Source organism: Nansenia antarctica (genome assembly GCF_963989245.1).
Source record: "Nansenia antarctica genome assembly, chromosome: 3".
NCBI classification, from domain to species: Eukaryota; Metazoa; Chordata; class Actinopteri; order Argentiniformes; family Microstomatidae; genus Nansenia; species Nansenia antarctica.
The window spans coordinates 15,536,719-15,562,068 of NC_137688.1; the positions used below are offsets into that span (position 1 = coordinate 15,536,719).

General features: G+C 47.5%; 1 protein-coding gene across 1 annotated transcript in view; it reads left to right on the top strand.

Moving 5' to 3' along the window:
* The window catches only part of pdgfc (platelet derived growth factor c), a gene marked incomplete at its 3' end in the record, with an annotated part of 56,801 nt that overhangs the window by 685 nt on the left and 30,766 nt on the right, over window positions 1–25,350 (top strand). The gene's annotated exons all lie outside the window — the stretch shown is intronic.

The window sequence follows — 25,350 nt, forward strand, 5'->3', positions numbered from 1 at the left end:
CGATTGAAGTCACCTCCTCTTTAAAAAGTCAAATAAAATAGAGGCGTTTGTCACAAACACAGATCTAAGTTGAAAGAGACTATTCAATGAATCAGCCATTTAATGATTTACTTCCAGCATGGGCAATTTTGGTTAATCAAGACGTGTTTGTTGTTATTGTAACGAGGCGTGTGTGTGCGTGCGTGTGCGTGTGTGTGTGTGTGTGTGCGCGCTTATGAGCACAAATGGCTTCCTCTACCCAGGGAGGCCTGCAGTGCAAATACCAGAGTTTATTTAACATTAGGCCTATTTGATTAAGCATAATTTGCTCCTTGTGTGGGTTTCCCTTAAAAGGATAATGGTTTACACGAGCAGGACTTCCTTTCTCTCTCACACAACTCCCAGAAATAACTTCTCTTTTGTGGGGTAACCATAATTATCATACCATTAACATATAATTACCAATACACTTTTTTTGTATTATCATAAATATATTATTATTATTATTATTATTATTATTATTATTATTATTCAAATACAGACTCCTCATGCTAAGGAGATTTATATCCCAGTTTTCTACTTTAACCATTAAGCTAGGTCAACCTGATTCACCTTTAAACACCTCATTACCATATCACTTAATCTTCCCTCCCCCCATCAGTGTTTACCCAAATATCTGCATAGGGAGGGTCAAGGGCAGGCGGATCAGCGCCCACTGCCCTCCTCCGGAGTGTGAATCCTAAATGAGAGCAGTAGGTGGGGCCGGTAGCCTAGAGGCTAGAGAGGCCGGTTAGCAATCGGAAGGTTGCTGGTTCGATCCCCGCCTTGGGAGGGAGGGTTCCTGGCATCATATCTAAGGTGCCTACCACTGCCGTTGTGCCCTTGAGCAAGGCACTTAACACCTACATTCTCCAGGTGCACTGAGACTGACCCTGTGCTGAGAGCGAAAGATACATTTCGTTGTTTCAATGACAAAAAGGTCTTATTGAGGCCTGGTGAACAAGCTTGTGAGGAGCTTGTGAGGAGATGCTTATTGAGGCCTGGTCTCCAGGTGGCTTTCTCATGCTCAGTGGAGAACTATGCCAATGTCAGAGTCTGGGCCTGTGGCTGGCTGACCCTCCCCCCCCCCCCCCCCCCCCCTACACACACTCCTCCCCACCTCACCCCTCCCCACCCCACCAATCTGCCCCGGTGTCAGAGTCTGGGCCTGTGTGTGTGTGTGTGTGTGTGGAGGAATCAAAGCCTCCCCCTGGGACCCCAGGTCTAATCAGCAGGGAGGTGAAACCTCCTAAAAGACTGTGGACACATGGAATGAGAAAAAAGTGTGGTGTGTATGTAGTTTGTGTGTGTGTCCGTGTGTGTGTGACTGGCGTGTCTGAGGTATTCACCACTCTGCGGTGGTTGATTGCTGATGCTCTGACGACTATTTGATATTGATCTGAGATCGTGTGTGTGTCTGTGTGTGTGTGTGTGTGAGGCATGTTTAGTAGTTGTTGCTAGGAGAGTTCTAGCCCTCCTCTGTCATATCAGACCTGGTTGGGGACAGCTGGTGGCTTTACAGGTGGTTAGATCTGATTGAGCTGCCTGGATCCATGGGGAAACACCTCTGCAGTGACATTCTCCCGAGAAGTCAAATCGAATCTCATCAAACTGTATTTAAACTGTTTCACACTCTGCCGGTCTGTCAACAACACCTGTCATGACAACTTCACCACAAAAGGCCATCAGCCGAAATGTAGACATTCTATCGTGGCAACATAATCCATATACTATGGAAAACAATACTGTTAAATAATAACAATATAGCGAAATATTGACAATAATATGGACAGGGGTCATTGTTATAAGGGAGGGAGAGACATCCAGAAGGTTCAGGATACAGGTAAAGTAAGATTCACTTAGACAAATGTATTTGTTGTAAGTCGCTTTGGATAAAGGTGTCTGCTAAATGCCAAGGTTGTTGACCTAAATTGTCTTGCGACATGCTGCATAGACAGACGCACCTCGATTGGACAAGATGACAGACGTCTGTTTAGACAAGGCTCGGCCAATCACGTGTCACGACCCACCGTCACTTTCTCCTTCATGAGCAAGATCCCAACACATCTCGCTACATCCGTTACGGCTGTGTGCGATGTAGTAGGTGACAAATAAAATGGGACTTGATTTGATTTGGTCTCACCGGGCCTCCCGTCTCTAAGGAGACATGGTGTACTCAGACACCATCTTAATTAAAGCACCGCCGCTTATCTGCCGGCACACTTCACCGTGGGCGACAGGTGGTGTTGTCTGGTTGTTTCTGTTCGGTGATAACATTCCTTCATTTCATGCTGCACTGTTTACACGGCTTCTTCCATTAGTCTTTGAGCTGATAAGTGCACAGCTATGACACACTCCATTTCCACATAGATTAAACACAGCCTGTGTCTGTGTGTGTGTGTGTGTGTGTGTGTGTGTGTGTGTGTGTGTCTGTGTCTGTGCGTTCGTGCGTGTGTGTGTGCATGCGTGCGCGTGCGTGTGTGTGTGCAGGCAGGGGCGTGGAGGCATACACACACACACACACACACACATACACACACACACTTCTGTAGTTAAAATCCATTTCTTCATGTTTCCAAACCAAGTGGCCTTGCTTCTTCTTTACCCTAGATGGCCATCTCTCTAAGGCCAGACAAGCCCACCCAGGGGCAAAGTGCCGAACCACACCTAAATAACCCAGCTCTATGTAATATTAGTATAAGACCTAGATTATCAGAGGATAATCTGCCGAAGTCCGAGGAAGGTCAGGAACGTATGAGAGCTGCCAATGATCACAGGGGCTGCTGCTGTTCCATAGACGGGAGATTAGATTAGATTAGGGGATTACGACGAGGGAGGAATCTGGTTCATAGGACTCAATAGCCAGCGGGGAAATGTGCAGTTTCCCACACAGTATCCATACATGGATGCAGGGGTTACCGGGGGCGCGTTGTGTGTTTGTAGGCTCATGGTGCTTGAGAAATGAACGTGATCTGGGTGTTGGTCCGGGTGTTTTATGTTTTGTAAAAATATATAAATATATAAATCATACTGGACCGTTCGTACTGTATATAAGGTTCAATAATGTTCAGATGTCTATTTTGTTTTATTCTATTATTCTGTTGTCTTGTCACTTTTTATTTTGTTGTTGTTGTTTGTGATGTGAGCTGTTGTAACGCCTCGGTTACCCCTCGGGGATCAATAAGTGCCTGTCTATCTATCTAAAAAGGGCTGTATGAGTGCATTTGATTTGATGACTTGATTTAATTTTGTGTTGCACGATAGGAATGACGCACTGACTGGGGTTAGTCATGATAAACCTCACTCCTCCTCACTTGTTGTTCCACATGCAGTGAAACCTGATCGTTTATTTTGAAATGTTGTCAATCGATGTTTAGGTCTAAGTCATTAACAAGCAAGCATTTCAACAAGCATTTCAGGTTCTCTGGCCTACACTGTGCAGTCATGAGTTGATCATACTGTCTCAATGCCAACTTCAGTTGAAGATGACCTCACAGCATATCCCTCTCGTCTTACGGTAAAGAGGACTTGTTGAAGTCAAGTCAGCATAATTCATGTCGTGTTCTGTTTGGGAAGTAACGCCTCTCTTTGTCAGGCAATGATTAGCTTTAGCAGGCTGATCTCTCTCTCTCTTCCTCCCTCACTCTCTCTCTCTCTCTCTCTCTCTCTCTCTCTCTCTCTCTCTCTCTCTCTCTCTCTCTCTCTCTCTCTCTCTCTCTCTCTCTCTCTCTCTCTCTCTCTCTCTCTCTCTCTCTCTCTCTCTCTCTCTCTCTCTCTCTCTCTCTCTCTCTCTCTCTCTCTCTCTCTCTCTCTCTCCCTCCTCCCCCTAGTTAGCCTGCTAGGCGTATTGTTAGCTTGTCTCTCCAGTGGTTTACACAGGGTCATCCCTATGTTCCCCGGATCCTATGTTCCCCGGTAGCTTAGCTCCCTCCCGAAAAAGGGTCCTATGTTCCCCGCTCTGAAAAAGGGTCATATGTTCCCTGCTAAAAAATTGTCCTATGTTCCCCGCTCCCGAAAAAGGGTCAGATCGGACTTGCTACTTGCCGCTTTCATAATTTTATGAAACGTTTTTCTCCGCTGGAAATAATTGGCGGCTGGTCCTGAAATATTAGGCTATCTGTTTGAGCTTAAAATAAAATAGCCCGCCTAGCAATTATTTTAAGCTCAAACAGATAGCTTAATATTTCATGGACCAGCCACCAATTATTTCCAGCAGAGAAAAACTTTTGATGGGATACTGTCATTTGCCTACCTTGTTATTACCAGGCACCTGACAATAGACAGTCTATGGCTGTGACAGAAAAAGCATGGTCGCTCCTAAGTTTTAGCAAATGTGGTTTACTTAATACTGTTCAGCACTTGAGGTTACATTCAATGCATGACTTGTGCTATAAGGCTAAATAAAATTATGAAAACGGCAAGTAACAAGTGTGCGCATCAAAGGCATTAGGCATGCTGTATAAACACGACAACCATGCATTATTTCCCGAGCCTTGCTTCTCGGTCTGTCAGTCTCGATAGGAGAACCAGATCGAGTCGACGTATCGCTTAGTTTTTGACGATAGCATTATGTCTTTTTCGACGATAGCACCCCGGGAAGTGAGGCTAAGTTTGCATCAAAGCGCACCCCCGTCCCCCGCCCCAGGTAGCAGGTGTCTCTGCCCGCAACAGACGCACCTCTCAGGGGCCTGAAAGAGCACACCCACCCCCGCCCGTTGCGCGTCTCTCTACTGGGTAAAAGCTTACGGCACCGGGGATTCCCAGGTGGTCTTCCATCCAAGTACTAACCAACCCTGCTTAGTTTCCGAAGTCGGACGAGAGAATAATGTCACCGATCATCCACATGGAACAACTGCGGGCACCTCCACACGCTGCCGGCGAGCGAGACTGCCCTGCCCGATCAGACCCTTTTTCGGGAGCGGGGAACATAGGACCCTTTTTCGGGAGCGGGGAACCTTAGGGAGCGGGGAACATAGGACCCTTTTACGGAGTAGGGAACATAGGACCCTTATTCGGGCGGGAGCTAAGATACCGGGGCACATAGAACCCGTGGAACATAGAACCCGGGAACATAGGACCCGGGGAACATAGGTACGTTCCCGTTTACACATAGTAGCTGTTAGCCTGCTAGGCCTATGGTCACTCATACAGTCACCCATACAGTCACCCATACAGTCACTCATACAGTCATAGAGTCACTCATACAGTCACTCATACAGTCACTCATACAGTCACCCATACAGTCACTCATACAGTCACCAATACAGTCATATAGTCACCCATACAGTCACCCATACAGTCATACAGTCACCCATACAGTCATATAGTCACCCATACAGTCACTCATACAGTCACCCATACAGTCACTCATACAGTCACTCATACAGCTCACTCATACAGTCAATCATACAGTCACTCATACAGTCACCCATAGAGCTCACTCATACAGTCACTCATACAGTCACTCATACAGTCGTACAGTCATTTATACAGTCACCCATACAGTCACTCATACAGTAATCATACAGTCATACAGTCACCCATACAGTCACTTATACAGTCACCCATACAGTCATACAGTCACTCATACAGCCACCCATACAGTCATACAGTCACTCATACAGCCACCCATACAGTCAGTCATACAGTCACTCATACAGTCATACAGCCACCCATACAGTCACTCATACAGTCATAGAGGCACTCATACAGTCACTCATACAGTCACTCATACAGTTATACAGTCACCCATACAGTCACTCATACAGTCACTCATACAGTCACCCATACAGTCACTCATACAGTCACTCATACAGTCACTCATACAGTCATACAGTCATACAGTCACTCATACAGTCACTCATACAGTTATACAGTCACCCATACAGTCACTCATACAGTCACTCATACAGTCACCCATACAGTCACTCATACAGTCACTCATACAGTCACTCATACAGTCATACAGTCATACAGTCACTCATACAGTCACTCATACAGCCACCCATACAGCCACCCATACAGTCACTCATACAGTCACTCATACAGTCACTCATACAGTAATCATACAGTCATACAGTCACTCATACAGTAATCATACAGCCATACAGTCACCCATACAGCCACCCATACAGTCATACAGTCACTCATACAGTCACCCATACAGTCACTCATACAGTCACTCATACAGTCACTCATACAGTCATATAGTCACTCATACAGTCACCCATACAGTCACCCATACAGTCACTCATACAGTCACTCATACAGTCATACAGTCATACAGTCATACAGTCATACAGTCACTCATACAGTCACTCATACAGTCACTCATACGGTCACCCATACAGTCATACAGTCACTCATACAGTCATACAGTCACTCATACAGTCACCCATACACCCATACAGTCACTCATACAGTCACCCATACACCCATACAGTCACTCATACAGTCACTCATACAGTCACCTATACAGTCATACAGTCACCCATACAGTCACCCATACAGTCACTCATACAGTCACTTATACAGTCACTCATACAGTCACCCATACAGTCACCCATACAGTCACCCATACAGTCATACAGTCACTCATACAGTCACTTATACAGTCACTCATACAGTCACCCATACAGTCACCCATACAGTCACTCATACAGTCACTCATACAGTCACTCAGTGTTAGCTCCAGTGGTTTACATATAGGGTGCGTTAAATATGCTCTGAGAGCGTCGGAGCGCACCCTATATCTGACCGTTTGGAAATTAACTGATTTCAGTTGAAACCAGAGTGCTCTGAGGCGCTCAGAGCAGATTTCCAGAGTGTATTTAAGAACGCACCATAGTAGCGGTTGGCCTAGCGTTAGCTCCAGTGATATAGGTAGGTGTTAGCCCACTAGGCCTAGCGTTAGCTCCAGTGATATAGATAGGTGTTAGCCCACTAGGCCTAGCGTTAGCTGGTCTCTCTATTGTGGTTCACATAGTAGCTGTTAGCCTGCTAGGCCTAGCATTAACTCCAGTGGTTTATATAGTAGCTGTTAGCTTGCTAGGCCTAGCGTTAGCTCCAGTGGTTTACATAGCTGCCCAGCTATGCTACAGCCCAGGCCTGTTGGCAGCTACCAGCCTCACAGCTGGCATCCTCTTCACATCACCACTCTGTTGTGTTAACTGGTTTCCATAGTAGTTAAGTTTATATTTTATTTTGAAATTACGATATAATCGTAAAACTGGTGAAACAACACCGCAGGGGATTTGGGATATCCAAGTTATTCCATTTTAACACAGTTCAGATGGTTCTTGAACACATTTTTGGTAAGGAAAGATTGTTTTGAACATTGACAGATATGTTTTGAAACCAATGCAGAAAAGTACAGTTAATCAACACAGAGTAGTATCCTTGCCATGGTCACGAAGAGTTTTTCGCTTCAATAAAACACTGTTACATTTACATTATTTTTGGGGGGCAATTAGCCGATGTCTTTATCTGAAGTGACTTACAACAAATACATTGTAAGTGAACCGTCTATCCATCAGTCACCATAACAAAAAGTAATCTATGCCAAAACCAGGGGTCATCGGCAGTCACAATGCTAGAAGATGGAAGAATAGCTTCTTTTTTTTTGCCATGATCACAAAGAGCTTTTCGATTCAATAAAACACTGTTCAGTGAACAGTTAACCAGACCACACTGAGCAGCAGACACAAACACACCGGCCCGTGACTGGACTGGAAAACCCAGCAGGAGTATCTATAGAAGCCTGTCCTCAACTCTAAATACAGCCAGTCTCTGCGTCTCTCCAGACCTCCTCTATCCCCCTGTCACCGCCTCAGCAGCCTCCAGAGGCGACCCGGGATAACAGACTCTGTGTTTTGGCTGTCAGCACAATTTGTACGCGTAGCGTCGTCTCCCAGGCTCGGAGGATGAGGAGGGCGAGGAGCCGTGTTTGGCAAGCCGGGGAGCGTGCCACCGCCTGCCTGCCTGGCCCCGTCTGCTGTTTGTCATCATGGGCAAAGAAAGGAACATTCTCCCCCCCGGCCATGAGCAGGCCTGGGAGTTTCTCCTAAGCAGACTGGGTCACGGGTTTAAGCTGTGTCTGTCTCGGGAGAGAGACATTGCCTGGAGCGGTTGACTTTTCTGGTCGAGAAGCGACCAGGTACTGTATTTATACATGGTAATTGCGTTATAGAAACCAAGTAATTACTCATTTGGGATTAATTATTACAACCTCCTTCTCTGTCAATTGCACAATAAGGCACGCGTTGATGAAATGTTATTGATATCCTGTTGTATCATTCATTAACAGGAACAGCCTTTCTCCCTATCGTTTGAAGAATGAAATTACCCAATTGAAACCAAAATTCAAGAGAGATCTTTTCGATAGGAGCTGAGCTGAATGAATGTTATCAGCTGTATTTTCTTGTAATGGCTGCACACATTTAATAGAGCTAGCAATACAGCTATTTGTCCCGTGCATAAGAGGGTTGACAACCTTCTAGATGTGGAGCCAAGCAAGGCTCCAAAAACAGAACCCTGAGGAGGCAAAACACATCAAGATCACATGAATTTAGTCTTCTAAACATGGCACTGTAAAAAGCCCCAATGCTAACATTGACATTGACTGAGAGAAGAAATAGTGTGTGTGTGAGTGTGTGTGTGTGCATGTTTGTGTGTGTGTGTGTGTGTGTGTGTGTGCACATCTATGTTTTTGTGTGTTTATGCGTGCATGCATGTTTGTGTGTGTGTGTTTGCATGTGTGTGTGTGTGTGTGTGCATGTTTGTGTGTGTTTGCATGTGTGTTAGTGTGAATGTTTGTGTGTGTGTGTGTGTGTGTGTGTGTGTGTGTGTGTGTGTATCTGGTTCAGTCTAGACACGATGGGTGGAGTATGTCTGCCTCCAGTCAGGATTAGCTGTCAGCTCACACATACCTGTCATTCACTGTCTGTTCGCTAGGCTAGCTAGGCAGAATCACAACCTCCCTATTTTCTTCTTCTCTTCCTTTCTTCCTCTCTTCCTCTCTTCCTCTCTTCGTCTCTCAGGTCCCCTTCCAATATCCACAATAAACATAGAACTAAGAATGAAGTCATGTGTTGACTATGGATTTTAAATGACATGATAGTGTGGATACTGGAACTCTGTCTGTCTTGTCACAGGTAATGGCCTGAAGGCTCCGCCTACTGTCCTGTCCTGTCCTGTCCTCTCCTCTAAATCATCTATTGATTGACACGTTTAAAAACATTGACCTCATACGCCGTTAAGTTCAACTGATATCTATTACTATGTTATCATCTGAAACAATTGTTTACATTTCCTTGGGGAAATGTGTCAAGAAGTGGAAATGATTATGATTATTATGATTATTATTAGAATTTTTATTATTAGAATTATACAATGTGATAGATTATGTCTAACGACTGCAGAGAGAAAAACTAATGTGGCGTGTAAACACTACCGTTGGCGTCTTCGGTCGGCATCCAACTCATTGTCATTCTTGTGGTTGCTTCCTGCTGATTCCCGCTTGTATTGACGTTTCTGCCCTGAATACATTCCAGATTACCTCGTGTTCATGTTTGTGGATTAACAGCACTGACTGCACAACACTACTCACTGCTCAGGGGGACGTGTGACGCTGTCTGTGGATGTTGGCCCGTTTCGAAAAACAAACTTAAATTCCATTGGACTGAGAATGTTGTTGGCAGCAGATGGGGAAGTGTGATGGGTTGACCTTGGTTAGTCTCTGGAGGGCATGTCTGCATAGTTTGGCACCTGTCATCACCCCCACCCCTCCCTCCCCTCCTCTCTCTCTCTCTGTCTCTCTCCTTCTCTCACTCCCTCTTTCTCTGTACCTCTCTCTGTATGTCTCTCTCTCTCTGTCTCTCTCTCTCTGTATCGCTCTCTGTCTCTCTTTCTCTCTCCCTCTCTCTCTCCTCTTCAGGTCACACAGCCACTTGATGCGGGACCTAGGAGTTGATTGACAGGCAACTTGACATATAGAGAGCTGAGAGGTTGTGCAGCTGCGGCTTCTGATTGATTTAAATGTCGGATACAAAACCATTCGTCTGCTCTTGGTTCTGTGCTCAGACATGGTTTGTCCTACCCGACACTCGCTTTGCATATAAACATGTTCTTACTGGCCAGGGGTGTTCTAGGGGAGGGGCCAGGAGTATTCTAGGGGAGGGGCCAGAGAAGTTCTAGGGGAGGGGCCAGGGGTGTTCTAGGGGAGGGGCCAGGGTTATTCTTGGGGAGGGGCCAGGGGTGTTCTAGGGGAGGGGCCAGGTGTTCTAAGGGAGTGAACTCACAGATTATTGCCTTTCTGTCTCTGGTGACCTCTTTGAATCGTGCCCGCATGCAGAAACACAACAACAAAATGTCCAACATTGAAATTCCATTTTTTGGGGGGTTATATTAGTCCTTACTTAAAGCACCTTTAAGCTGTCAAAGGTGTGATGTGACCTAACATAATTAAATAATAATAATAATAATAATAATAACTTTTTATTTGTATAGCACTTTTCCTGCAAACGTTGTTTATGCAGCTCAAAGTGCAGCTCAAATTGCTCTCAAATTGCAAATTGCAATTGCAAATTGCTCTCAAATTGCAGCTCAAAGTGCTCCAATCATTATATAATCATAATTGAATTATTTAGTAATTTAAAGGCAATATTAAAAAGATGGGTTTTTAGTCTTGACTTGAACATATTTGCTGAGGTTGCATCTCTAATGTAAACTGGCAGTGCATTCCACAATTTGGCTGACATAATAATAGTTTGCATCCACAGCATTTACCAACACATTTTATGGCTCTGATTTTTCCTGAATAAAAACAACAGAGCTTCTCTTCTCTCTCTCTCTCTCTCTCTCTCTCTCTCTCTCTCTCTCTCTCTCTCTCTCTCTCTCTCTCTCTCTCTCTCTCTCTCTCTCTCTCTCTCTCTCTCTTGCTACACTGGAATTAAACCCTCAGATGCAATATCACCACCATATCAACTTCTTGATGCGGTTGTTAGCAGAAATCCTCGGCTGGATCTGAGCAGTGGAGGCTGCTGGAGGCACAAATCAGCTTTGTCACCTCCACCAGCCTCCCCTGGACCTGAGATAAGGAGTGCCAGTGTGTTTCATTGCCTATTTTGGAGTCGTGTCAAGCTTGTCAGAAGTTTTACAGAAAGCGTACATCTGTGATGGTGTACAGTATCTGGAGATGTGGAGTTAATATCATAATGAGCTTACATTCTCTAGCACTAGATGCATTCTAGAACACTAGCACTAGATGCATTCTAGAACACTTGCTGGGGGGGTAGAACGCTAGATACATTCTAGAACGCTAGCTGGAGGGTAGAACACTAGATACATTCTAGAGCTCAGGGGTAGAACAATAGATACATTCTAGAATGCCAGCAAGTAATTTGATTGGACAAGAGGCATTCCATGTGTGCTGATCAGATTTCCAGAGTGAGTTTACGAACGCAGCCTTCATATAGGTCAGAGAGAGGATATGCTGTAAGAGGTTGGCTGCCTCCATGTAGTTGAAAATGAAGATGGAGCCTTCAGCTTCGCTCAGCCTTAACTCTAATAGACTTGGCCACACGATGTTCTCCTGCAAGCTATGAGTCAGAGAGTCCTATTCACCCCCCGAGTCACTATAATACACTCCATCCTATTTAACTTACTGCTTTCAGTTCAACTTTAGATTACTGTACCTCAAGTCCGTCTGCAGAAATTAAACTCCAACTGTTTCTTTCTCAGTGTGTCATTCGAACCCAGTGAGGAAAGGAACCAGAAACTGTAAACTGAAGACCAGAAATATTTGAGCTCAAAATGTATTAGCGGGAAAAAGATAAAAAAACGCACCTGTCCCAGTAATCATGGGGTTCAGTGAATGTGTGTGTGTGTGTGTGTGTGGGTGTGTGTGTGTCTGTGTGTGCGCTTATAATGTGTGTGTGTCTGTGTGTACATGCGTTTGTGTGTGTGCTTAGGCCCCCACTAAGTTCCTGCAGTGTGCATGAGTTTGCATTCAGGAGCGTGTGTGTGTGTGTGTGTGTGTGTGTGTGTGTGTGTGTGTGTGTCAGGCTATTGATTCCATAGCTGGATTAAGTCCCCTCGCACATGGTGGGATTTGATATACGGTGGTATGCCACTCACATATGGAGACTGAAACCCAATCACACACACTATTTGGAGAATGCATGGCTTTTCCCAAAGCACAAATAGGATTTCTGCACGTATGCCGAGCCACACTGTACCCACACTGGGCCCTCGGGGGTGTGTGTGTGTGTGGGGGTGTGTGTGTGTGGGGGGGGGGTGTCCATTACCAGAACCATAATGGAATGAAAATGCACATTGGCTGGGAGCTCCTATGGCTAACTGTAATGGCTCTTGGGTTCTTGGGACCCATGTGTGCGTGCTAGCTTAGAGTGTCTGACTCTGTGGGAAGGTACTCTGTCCAATTGAAGGCAGCGTACGATACGACATGTCGATGTTGAGAGCCAATCGTTGTGTCCCGTCGGTTGTCATGGCTGTCTTGATACGGTCGAGTGACGTCGCCATGGAAATGCGGATCCTAAGAAGGTCGACGTTGTTGTCTCGCTGCGCTTTACTCCAATCGACTGTAACTCACGAAGGTACCCGTCCCCATGGCAACTTTCCTACTGTAGCCAGTGGTAGCTAGCTAGCGTTAGCTACTGTAGCTGTAGGTGAAGCAGTGAACCAGCCTCTGGTGATGACAGGGGAGGCTGGTGAAGGTAGAAATGGGAGGACGGGCTCATTGTAATGCAAGGAACGTAAAGAGGAACGTGTTTGATACCGTCCCTCGTTCCGTCCCATGCATTGCAATGAGCCCGTCCTCCGATGTCTCCCTCCACCACCGCCAGCCTCCACTGAGGGATGAGTCACCTGGTTCCCGAGACCTCGGCTTCAGCTCAGGGGGCTAACGCTCTAGTGGACGACGGGAGACCCGGGTTCGAAACCCACTCTTTCACAATAATGCGACCATGTGTTTCCGGGAAGTTAAATGAACGTCGGCTCCGAAGCAATCAAGAAATAAAGTGCCACCGCCGCGCCTGGCGTGGGGGGCGTCATTTATAAACTAATCACCATCCGGCTCTGCGGCGGGAGGGCGGCAGGGGGGGGGGGGGGCGCGGGTCAAGCCCGTTACCGGCGAAGGCGTCAGGGCTTCTCCTCCACTTGATTCCCTCCCTCCGTGGAGCGGAACATCTGTTGCACAGTATCTCATTAGCGCTTTACGGATGACAGCATTGAAATAGCAACTGGCGTCCCGCGGCGGAGCTAAGGAGATGCCAGTGACACTTAGCCTATCTATCATGTGTCACCCCTGCTTGTCAGAGTCCATCTTTCACTCCCCTCCGGCTCGACGGGAGACCGGAGTTTGTGTCCTGTGAGTTAGTTTGATCTATGAGGTAGTTTTCTCTCAGGCGGGCGGGCGGCTGGAGGTTTGGGTTCTGAGGGGGCGTCTTTCTCACAGGTCTGTTGAAGGGATTTGTGTGTGATTGACAGGGAGCAGGGTCAGGGAGTTGTTGGCGTGTTGCTGACACACATTGTTGTTGTTGGAGATCTGACTCTGGTGATGGCTGTTCTCATGGATATCTGTTGATTACATTAATCAGATTACATTAATCGAACACAGATTAAATTCATCAAACACAGATTACGTTAATCAAACACAGATTAAATCCACCAGTCATCACCAAACACAGATTAAATTCACCAAACACAGATTAAATTCACCAAACACAGATTCAATTCACCAAACGCAGATTAAATTCACCAAACGCAGATTAAATACACCAAACACAGATAAAGTTCACCAAACACAGATTAAATAAACCAAAGACAGATAAGGTTCACCAAACACAGACTAATCTTGGACTACAGTAAATCACACATTCAATGGTGACTATTATTCCTATTAATCAGTCTAATGTAAGGTTTATTCTAAACAGGTACTTGTGTGTGGATACACTTCATCCCTCTTAACCCTGATAAGATGTATTGAAGGAACAGTCAAAGGTGGCGGCTGTCGTGTTTCATGTTGTATTGATTTTTGGTTGACGGTTTTTTAAAATAATCTGTGATATGTAATATGACTTGAGGTCATATTTAGGCCACTGTAGGAAGTGGTGGTTGTCCGTGTGAGCTGCTCTTGGCAGCATGACATGTTCTAACTTGCATTGAGCGGAGGCAGAGGAGGGAGAGTTTATAGGTCCATGTCACCTGAAACCCCGCTCAGAGCAGCGCGAGGTGGACATGAGACCCGATTGAGAGAAGAGTGTCGACGTAGACGGGAGGCCGATGGAAGTAGAAATCGGAGGACGGAGGCTCATGGTAATGCACAGGACGGAATTAGGAGCGGTATCAAAACATGTGCGTTCCATACCGTTCGTTTGTCACCCCGTTCCACGCGTTTACAATGAGCCCCGTCCTCCGATTTCTACCTCCGTCAGCCTCCCTTCCTGACAACTCCAATGTACTAAACCCTGCTTGTCAGCATTGTAGAAGCTGTGAAACGAATCGCTTCTGAAGGGCTTGGCTCATTCTCCCATTCAAAGACAGATCCTTCAACAGTCTCCCAGCGAGAGTGTTTGACAGAATGAGTCTACATTCATACGCAAGTCTCCGACGAATAGAACACCACCTGAGACCGAATGACAGCGCGATGATGGATGTTTCATTTTCATCGCATTAGGATGTTTGACTTCCAACTGCAATCACATTTTTTTTTGCGCGATGGCTAATCTCTTTCTCCTGACTCACGTCCCTTATAGAGGAGAAATCCAGCGCGATTGCTCAACACCAAGAGACCTGGATCTCACCCAGACAGGCCCTCCATATAGGTTCAGGAAGTCCGCGTGGCGGGTGTGTCAGAAATGTTCACATACAGCACACTGTGTCAACACTTCACACCTGTGCTGGCGTTCGTTTTACATTTGCACGCAGAAGGCAAGCACCGAGAGAAAGGCTATATGTGTACTAGCATGTCATCGTTGAGGAACAAATAGACCCAGGCCAGGAGAGGCTGGTTGGAGGTAGACATCGGAGGACAGGCTCATTGTAATGCACGGAACGGAATGAGGAACGGTGTCAAATACACGTCAAACACAAGTGTGTTTGATACCATTCCTCATTCCGCTCCATGCATTATCTGTCTACCTCCACCAGCCTCCCCATATGTGTTGGTGCATCTCAATAGTCTTAAGCGATGCCGGTCCCTTGTCTCATCTCCTTCATCTGCTGAGGTGACAGAGCTGGACAGGAGGAGGTAAGTTCACAGCAGACCTGCACTTCTCACTTATCCTGGGTTCATAGGTCAGCTCTGATAGAGGAGAGGAGGGGAGATGAGATGAGATGAGATGAGATGAGGGCAGGGGAGAGGAGTAGAGGACAGATGAGAGGAGAGAAAAAGGAGAGGGAATGAGGGGAGAGGAGAGGAGGGTAGAAGAGAGGAGAGGAGGGGAGAGGAGATGACAGAAGAGCATAGGAGATGAGAGTACAGGAGATGAGAGGAGGGGAGAGGAGGACATTTGCATGCAGGGGGTCACTCTGGGGTTACCCTGTGGTGACAATCCTCCCCAGAAACAACGATAAACAACTTCCATCTCTGGCAAACAAGTTACAAAAGATGGGAAGCATTCACCAAGACGGAAAATTCAATTTTCAGACGACTGCGTTTGAACATTAGAGAGAACGGCATCCGTTTCTCGAGCGTCTCTGCAAAGCAAATTACCCTGCCATTGTTCCTTAAGTGCATCCGCCCTCATGAATATTCATCACGTCTAAAGATAATATAGGAAGCTTTTAGTGGCTGTCATTATAATTCCATTTGTCTTATTAGTCGGTCCTCTGATAACGGGCATGTCTGACATCACGCTGGGTTATTTTGGGAAGAGGCATTTCTGGGAGGACGGGATCGAACTCATGATAAAGCACCTGGGCTAGGAGACACACGGAAGGGTGTGCCCGCGGCCCGCGGATGAATGGAACAGTCAGCAGCTTAATGACCTGTGGAGGCTGTTAAAATGGGTGGGGAGGGAGAGGGGGAGAGGGGGACGGGGCGGGGCGGGTGACTGAGCGCCGTGTGTTTAGTGTCCATCAATTCCAAACAGGAAGTGAGACGTGAGACGTTCAGTCAGTCGCACGACATCGCTTAAAGGCTCCTCCGACATTAGTCACATTAAATATATGGAATGTGTGTGGTTCGGTGTGTGTGTGCGAGTGTGTGTGTGTGTATGTGTGTGTGTGTGTGTGTGTGTGTGTGTGTGTGCCAGTGTGTGTGTGTGAGAGTTTGTGTGTGCAGACAAGAAGCCAGATCCTTAGGGTTAATTACAGGCCCTGAACTATAAGGAGCTGGAATGAAGTAAGAGACCAGCGGGTCCTTTAGATGTCACATGACGAGCATGGGTGAGGGCAGAGGGCGGGGGTGAAAGGTTAAAGGTCGTTCAGGAGTCCATCTCTGGCTTCAATGACTCTATCAATAGTTCATCACTCAGCGGTCAACGACAGCAGGGATCAGATCGTCATGGTGATCATGGTGTTCGACGGTCATTCCAAGTGAAGGCGCAGGTGCGATCGTAGAAATAGAGTGATCATCTATTAGTTCTATATCTATGGGTGCAACTGATGGTCAGTGTGGCCCAATCGGTTGGGGGCATGGTGCTGGTAACAAGGTTGGGAGTTTATTGTGAACATATATATGAGCTACTTTTCGCTTAGAATAAGATAAATAAATAAAACAATCTATTTTGGAATCATGGTCTTACAAGCAGACTGTAAGACCAGTGTTCAGTGTCAGGACCATAGTGTGACAGAGTAGGTTTCGACCCTCGCATTACAATGGGGCCGTCCTCCGATGTCTCCCTGCACCACCAGCCTCCCCTGTCCTCCGATGTTTCCCTCCACCACCAGTCTCCCCTGTCCTCCGATGTCTCCCTCCAACACCAGCCTCCCCTGTCCTCCGATGTCTCCCTGCACCACCAGCCTCCCCTGTCCTCCGATGTTTCCCTCCACCACCAGTCTCCCCTGTCCTCCGATGTCTCCCTCCAACACCAGCCTCCCCTGTCCTCCAATGTCTCCCTCCACCACCAGCCTCCCCTGTCCTCCGATGTTTCCCTCCACCACCAGTCTCCCCTGTCCTCCGATGTCTCCCTGCACCTCCAGCAGCCTCCACTGTTCCACCAGGACCCGACAGAGTCCCACTTCCGCTTGTTCGCCTGCAGGCATGAACACACTTTCCCTGCAAACGCTCCTCCTTATCCTCGCCTGATAAACATCAGTGTTCCCATTTCTCTAATCCCCAAATTACTGTGTGTGTGAGTCAGTGTGTGTGTGTGCTCAGGCTGACCCCTCGGAATAACCAAGGCACCGTGGAAACACGGCGTGTTCGGCGAAGCGAAGACGTGTCACGTTGAACCGATGGGACGTCTGGACACACACACATGCATGCACACGACACACGCACGAGCACGCATGCGCGCGCGCACACACACACACACGCGCACAAACACGCACGAGCGTAAACACACTAGTATGCACACACACACTTGCACAATCACGCGCGTTCACACAAGTATGCATACACAAACGCACACACACACCAACACCCCTGTGTTTTCTAGGTCATATGGGAGAGCAACGGTAAAATAATGATCTGAGTCACATTCATATTACCCTGCTGCCGGCCTGAGTCCTTCCCTCCCTCCCTCCCCCCCCCCCCCCCTCCCTCCTTCCCACCCTCCCCCCCCTCCTCCCTCCCTTCCTCCCTCCCTCCGCAGACAGACAGCTGTGGCTCAAGTTACCTTAATAACCACACTATATACTGAAGCAATCAGGCTCCTGGAGAAATGCACTGGAAGAAAACTAAAATGAACATATTATATTATTATAACTTGAGCTACTTGCACACTACTGGATTACTTGTGAACTACTTGACTACTGTACTGTACTGTATTATATTGCATTTCATCTCATTGTACTTTGCACAGCATTTTTGCACTATAGAAGCACAATAATAGTACCATCCCTTTTATTACTTTAGTACATTGAATACGAAAGATAGTATATCTACTTTAAGTAAAATAATAAAGTGCATCCAGTTAGCTCTTTAGCTGGCATGTGTGCAGCAGACTAGCTCATCTAAGCACCTCTGAGCTAGCTAGTTAGCTTGCTAGTTCTTTGACACTATTTTACATACCATGAGACTCACGCATTTCAACCAGTTCTCACGGCGAGAAATAACAATTGTTTTATGGGACTTTTATATATAAATTCCTTGAAAGAAATCTACCGGACATGAGTTTCGTGGCATCTTTCTGCACGCGCGTTAACTTGAGTCTGCAGTCGAAGCGGCAGGCGAGCGCTGATGGAAGAACCTGTGTTCACGCGAGCTGCAAGAACGTAGCAAGCAGTGTTGCCAGATTGGGCTACTTTTGGTCATACTGGCCACTCGACAGATTCGGGTTGGGTTATTAAAAAAGTGGATATTTTAGCCTACTTGTCAGATGTTTGGTGTCTACGTCCGTAATAATTCCTCTTTCTTGGGGAGGCGGGGGGTTCCGTTGGGGGGGCGGCCCGGTAGGGGAAACACTGCTCCGTTTAGCTCTGTCAATTTCTCCGGTCTTTCTATTGGCTTAAGGAAGGCCAAGTTTGACGCCATAGTCAACCAGACTATTACCAGAACATCCAACCCAAACCTTCTCTGTAGATTGTTCCTGCAGTGAGGTGCACCGTAACTAAAAGCCCATTTACCGATTCGGTGGAGAGACCCAAGGAACCTCAAAGCGACCCCTGAGAACGAGTCATTTATGTTCTTGACTTTCAATAATGAGGTTAGGTGAGCCTTGTACCACTTAGAAAGAAGCAGCCATGTATCGCCCTATTCATCCTACAGTAGTGGTCTGCTCGCCTGGCTAATGCCCCCGTACTGTAGTCTGAGCTCTGGGGGTCCGCTGGGAGGGGACGCTAATTAGGAGGAGAGAGACCAGGGTTACTGTACCCTCTTAAATCAGCAGATCTAGACTTCCCAGACAAAAAGCAGAGAGCCATAACATTTGTTCTGTAATTGCCAGGATTAAACTGTTCCTTGGTATTCTGTGATCCGCCCCCCCCACCTCCCTCCCTCCCACCGCCCACCCCTCCATGCCCTCTTTCTCAAGCCTGGATTAATCATTCAATTTACTGCAGCTGAAAATCACATCAGACCTTCTTTGAAAGCCTTTGCTCTGATTGGCTTGTGTAGCTCCCAGCTTATTAAAGGGGTCTGCTCACTCAGAAACGGTGTGTGTGTGTGTGTGTGTGTGTGTGTGTGTGTGTGTGTATGTGTGTGTATATGTCTGCGTGTGTGTGTGCGTGTGCAATGCGCGTGTCTGTCTGTGTCTGCGCGTGTGTGTGTGTGTCTATGTCTGCGTGTGTATGCAAGTGTGTGTCTGTGTCTGCGTGTGTGTGTCTATGTCTGCGTGTGCATGCGAGTGTGTGTCTGTGTCTGCGTGTGTGTGTGTGTGTGTGTGTCTGCGTGTGTGTGTGTGTGTGTGTGTGTGTGTGTCTGTGTGCGTGTGTGTCTGTGTGTGTGTATGTTTGAGCGCTGACTTTTTGATGTGTTAACCATGCCAATTATGTGCCCACATTGAGTAAAATGACCCTCCTGACTCTGCCAGTCAGTTCCTGGCAAATTGAGCCAGGCCTCCTGTTGATCTGCCGTCTCTCTAAGGCGAGGCGTTCTCACAGTACAGTACAGTACAGTACGCTAGGCTGGAGGTGGGGTCACCCTCAGTGGCCTGTCAGCCCATCTGTTATCAAGGGCACGACCCACCTCAGTCAAATAAGTGTGGTCTTTTCTGGTGAGAGGTCAACAAGTTAGCTTTTCATTTCTAAGCTACGATTACAGTAATGGAATGTGTGTGTGGGTGGGTGTGGGTGTGGGTGTGGGTGTGTGTGTGGGTGTGTGTGTGTGTGTGTGTGTGTGTGTCTGTGTGTTTGTGTGGGAGGCAGAATGTGTGAAGTTGGGTCTTTGGGTGTGAATGTGACGTGAATTGTCTGAGCTGCAACCTGAGTTATAGTAGTAGTTAGCATCGCTTAGCTTAGCTATGTTACCATAGCAACCCATAGCTGTGCACTTTTTATGTTCAAACAAGATGTAAAGAGGTATTCTACCTCACTGTTAACGTCTTATTAATATCAATTATGAGCACTTTAACTGTGTTATGAGCATTGTGTTTTTGGCGAGAGAGCGGCTACAGAGTGGTGTTAGATTGAATACCTCTTATACAATGTCGACATGTTATCCAAAGATTACATTAACTTCCTGTTATTAAGACTTCAAATGTCAACTAATTCAAAGTGTTGCAGTATTTCATTATGAATAAAGTTTTATTTTTGGCCAGATACCCTTTACAAAGTAGTCGATGATGGCCAGTTCCTGTGTGTGTGTGTGTGTGTGTGTGTGTGTGTGTGTGTGTGTGTGTGTGTGTCTGAGTGGAACCTGGATCTGTAATCAGCCTTAATAGCAGTAGTATATCAAGATGTGGAGAGGCAAGCTGTGAGCCAATCTGGCTCCCCAGATGAAACAGTAATTTACTCCAGATACATCCAGCTGTCCAACGCACACATGACTACGAATAAACCAGTGGCTGAGGGCTGGGGCTGGGGCTGGAGCTAAGGGCTGGAGCTAGGGGCTGGGGCTAAGGGCTGGAGCTAGGGGCTGAGGCTGGAGCTAGGGGCTGGGGCTGAGGCTGGAGCTAGGGGCTGGGGCTAAGGGCTGGAGCTAGGGGCTGGGGCTGGGGCTGGGGCTGGGCCTGGGCCTGGGGCTGGGGCTGGGGCTGGGGCTGGGGCTGGAGCTGGGGCTGGAGGCTGGAGCTAGGGGCTGGGGCTAAGGGCTGGAGCTAGGGGCTGAGGCTGGAGCTAGGGGCTGGGGCTAAGGGCTGGAGCTAGGGGCTGGGGCTGGGGCTGGGCCTGGGGCTGGGGCTGGGGCTGGAGCTGGGGCTGGAGCTGGGGCTGGAGCTAAGGGCTGGGGCTGGAGCTAAGGGCTGGGGCTGGGGCTGGAGCTGACCAGATGAGAGGGTTAGGCTTGTCTCCTTCTCCTCAGCCCTCCATTCTCCGCTAACATTTAATGTCTTGATTATATAAAAACAAGACTTGATATCAGCTTTCATTTTGACACTTTTGGCGCGATAACAAAGGACAATTGGGCCACCCACAACAATGGAAGCAAAGTCAAAAGTTCAAAATAGTTTTTTGGGCGATATAACAAAGTCTGTTCCATCTTCCAGACAGACCACACACTTGCGTTCCTTTATCTCGTCGTAGATCTCCGCGCTCTGACAGCGTCCCCAGTCGAGAGGTTTGATGTGAGGGGGACAGCAGCGGTTACACAAGCTGTCACTGTCAGACCTGTGAAAACGCCTTTGAGAAATGAAATACAACCATATAAAAATACGACCCTGTCTCATCCATATTTAACAAGTTAACACCCTCAAAACACTTTTGTCTGAGTGCCGATTCAGCAGATACATGTATCTACAGCGCCCTGCATTAGTAATGGGACAGTGAAGCATTGTTTCTTCTTTTGGCTCTACACTTGAGAATGGAAATGAAACGATGAAACAATTAAAATGCAGTTAAAGTCGAGATTTCTCAGCTTTTGTTTGATAGTATTTGCGGACGACGTATTGGGAGATGAAATCACCTCCAACCTGATACCACCACCACCACCACCACACAACCAGCTGAGAGGGCATCTGTGTGTGTGTGTGTGTGTGTGTGTGTGTATGTGTGTGTGCGCGTGTGCGCACCCTGACAGTCGGCCCACAGGTGATGATGTCATGTCTAAGTCAAGGCCCGAGGGGTCGGGGGTCAGAATCCGAGGGGTCACAGCCTGCGCCTGAACACAAATAGAAGCCTGTGGTGTGGGTATTAGCCAGGCAGCGGGAGAGAGACACCCGATAGGGCGCTGGAGGACCCCAGACACGAGGGTGGCCACTAATTAGAGGAGCAGGACTAGCTCGCTGAGGGACGACCAGCCATCAGTAACCTGAGATGTACCCTGGACGGGCCGAGGGTTTAGTCTGGAATGGGCGGTGTGTGTGTGTGTGTGTGTGGGACAGCAGGGAGTGTGTGTGTGTATGTGTGTGTGTGTGTGTGTGTGTGTGTGCGTGTGTGCGCGTGTGTGCGTGTGTGTGTGCGTGTGTGTGTGCGTGTGCGCGTGCGCGTGCGTGCACCGAGGTGTCGAAAGAGTTCAATTTAGCCTCAATGTGTCTCATTGTCACACAACTGCACATATGCTTGCACGCTTACACAATCGGATGCACGCGCGCACACACACACACACAATCTCACACTCACGCTAATGTACTAGCAGGTTGTGTGTATAAAAAAATACCTCAACATCTCAGCATATCTTCACACAATTCTAGTGTGTTCTTCAGACATTATTTAGTTATTATTCATGTGAAGTTGTGTTAGTTATGGCGAATATATAGATGATCACACTGTAATATACGTAATATTACGGATGGATTCCGCACCGTAGCAGATGGCGGTCCTTCTATATATAGTTGGGTAAACACCTAATGATCTGTATACAAATAAATGACTCCTTAACATCTGTTAACGCGGGAGAGAGACACCCGATAGGGCGCTGGTGAGCAAATGAGTCACCAGTAGCCACTAAAGACATTAGCTTGGATTCCCCACCTTCAGCAGTGACTCCACAAACGCCTGACGTCTCATCCCCACACGTCTCGTTTGGTCTGGTAAGCCATCCTTCCACATGAACGTGTCTGAAAGCATCTGACAGACTCAGACTAGGCCATGTCTCAGTCGGCAGAATACATATTTGTGGGGCGCTTAGGTGGCGTAGCGGGTTGAGCGTCGACCATGTAACCGCAGGGTTCCCGGTTCGATTCCGACCGCGGACATATCCTGCATGTCATCCCTTCTCTCTCTCTCTCTCTCTCTCTCTCTCTCTCTCTCTCTCTCTCTCTCACTAATCCTTCCTGCTAAAAATCTCTACTGTGTCTATCTATAAAAAAGAAAAATATGAGTGGAACTGCCCCACTCAGAAAAAATTTACATCAAAAAAAGAAGAATAGATATTTGTTTAAATAGATACATTTGTGATTAGGATCTGTTATATCACATCTGAGGCTACTCGATACCTAGTTGTGTGGCGTGCGATTTTCACTTTTTTTCATATCGATAACTCAATAAATCAGTTGTTTTTGTTTTGTGTTTCGATCACATAAACATTATGTCCCTCCAGGGCTGCCATACCAAACCTTGAACATCTGAATTACTGAAGCACGTACCGCCACCACCGGATATCTCAACACCCACCACCCTCTAAATCAGACTCTAGGTGGCTCTTAGAGGGCTGGGGAAGCTTCCAGCAAGCTTTGGCTATTCCCGCTGATTTAAACAAGTCATGACTTGCTTGGGGCGTTCAATTACTGCCGAAAGTTTTGATATCTATAAATCCTTCTTAAAGATTACTCTCTCCCAGAAAACCTGCTGGCATGGTCTAGAGCTATGGACATGGGGAGAGAGGAGAGGGGAGGGAGACAGAGGGAGAGAGAAAGGGAGAGAGACAGAGGGAGAGAGACAGAGGAGAGAGAGCTGCAAAACGTCCCAAAAAAGAAACGTAAAAAACAAAAAACGGCCATCTGTCCCCCCTTGTGCGCACACCCCCCCCACACACACACAGATGCCCTCTCACTCAGCTGGTGGTGTGGTGGTGGGGGTATCAGGTTGGGGCCATCCGATAGTGCAGGCGGATGTTTTGCCATGCTTCAGCAGGACGCGCTAACAGACAAGCCCTGCTGTGATGGGCCGAGGGCCTGGTGGGGGTGGGTAGGGGTGTGTGTGTGTGTGTTTTGCCATGCCTCAGAAGGGCCTGCTGTGTCCTGGCTGTGATGGGCCGAGGGCCTGGTGGGGTGTGTGTGTGTGTCTGTGTGTGAGGAGGTCTCTGGGCTGGGGGGGTGCTGTAATGGACCGAGGGACTGGTGGGGCCGTGTGTGTGTGTGTGTGTGTGTGTGTGTGTGTGTGCGCACCTTCGTGGAGGTGTCTCTAGCTGGGGGGGTGGAGGCTGAGATGTCCCCTCCCCTCCATGTGGACTGTATACCCACTGAGGAACACTGGGGGCTCTGCCCTCTGCTGCCTACAGGTCAATGGCCTTGTTCCTCTCTGACCTGTCTGCCATTGAGAGTGATGGAAGCAAAGTAATTTTGAAGGTCCTGGCAGCTACTCTGTTTCCCTGTCTGCCATTCACTGTGATGGAAGTGAAGTCGTCACTCTGTTGCCCTGTCTGCCATTGAAAGTGATGGAAGTGAAGTCATTTTGAAGGAGATCAAGCTTTATCGCTACAGCGGATGTTACAGGGCTAAGTGGCTGTACTTAGGAGGGTTGTTCCATGTCCACTAATGGGTTCTACAGACCATCAACACTGAGTTTACCTCCTCTTTAGCTCTCTCATTCCTGCCCTCTCTCTCTCTCTCTCTCTCTCTCTCTCTCTCTCTCTCTCTTTTTATCTCTCAATCACTCTCTCTCTCTCTCTCTTTATATCTCTTGATCACTCTCTCTTTCTCTGTCTCTCTCTCTCAATCACTCTCTATCTCACTCTCTCTCTCTCCCTCTTTCTCTCTCTCTCTCTCTCTCTCAATTGCTCTCTCTTTCTCTTGTTCTCTCTCACTCTAATTTTTCTCTCTCTCTCTCTTTCCCTCTCTCTCTCTCTCTCTCTCTCTCTCTCTCTCTCTCTCTCTCTCTCTCTCTCTCTCTCTCTCTCTCTCTCTCTCTCTCTCCATCTCCGGAGTGCCCAGAGTGAGGAAATGAAACGCCCAGAGACATGAGACTGTCAAGAACCTCAAATGACTATAAAGACATGAGTTATCATACAGACACACACAGTCTGCACCACACACACACACACACACACACACACACACGGATCATCACAGACGGATCAGAGTCCCGTAACACACGCACACACACACACACACACACACACACACACACACACACACACACACACACACACACACACACAAGCATGCAAGCCTGGTCACAGACACACACATGGACACACACACACACACACACACAGACAACACACACCTCTGTCATCCGTGCCTCGCTGGCCCCAGACAGCAGCAGTGACCTCTGACCTCTACAGGGACTTGCAGTGTCCACCATCACATCCCCATGTTCCAGACCTACAGAATCACATGACCAGACCTACTGGATCACATGACCAGACCTACTGGATCACACGCCTGGCAGATTGGGTCGTTACGGGAGGAGGCAGTGAGGGCCTTGGAGCCAAATATTTTTTTAATGGCATAA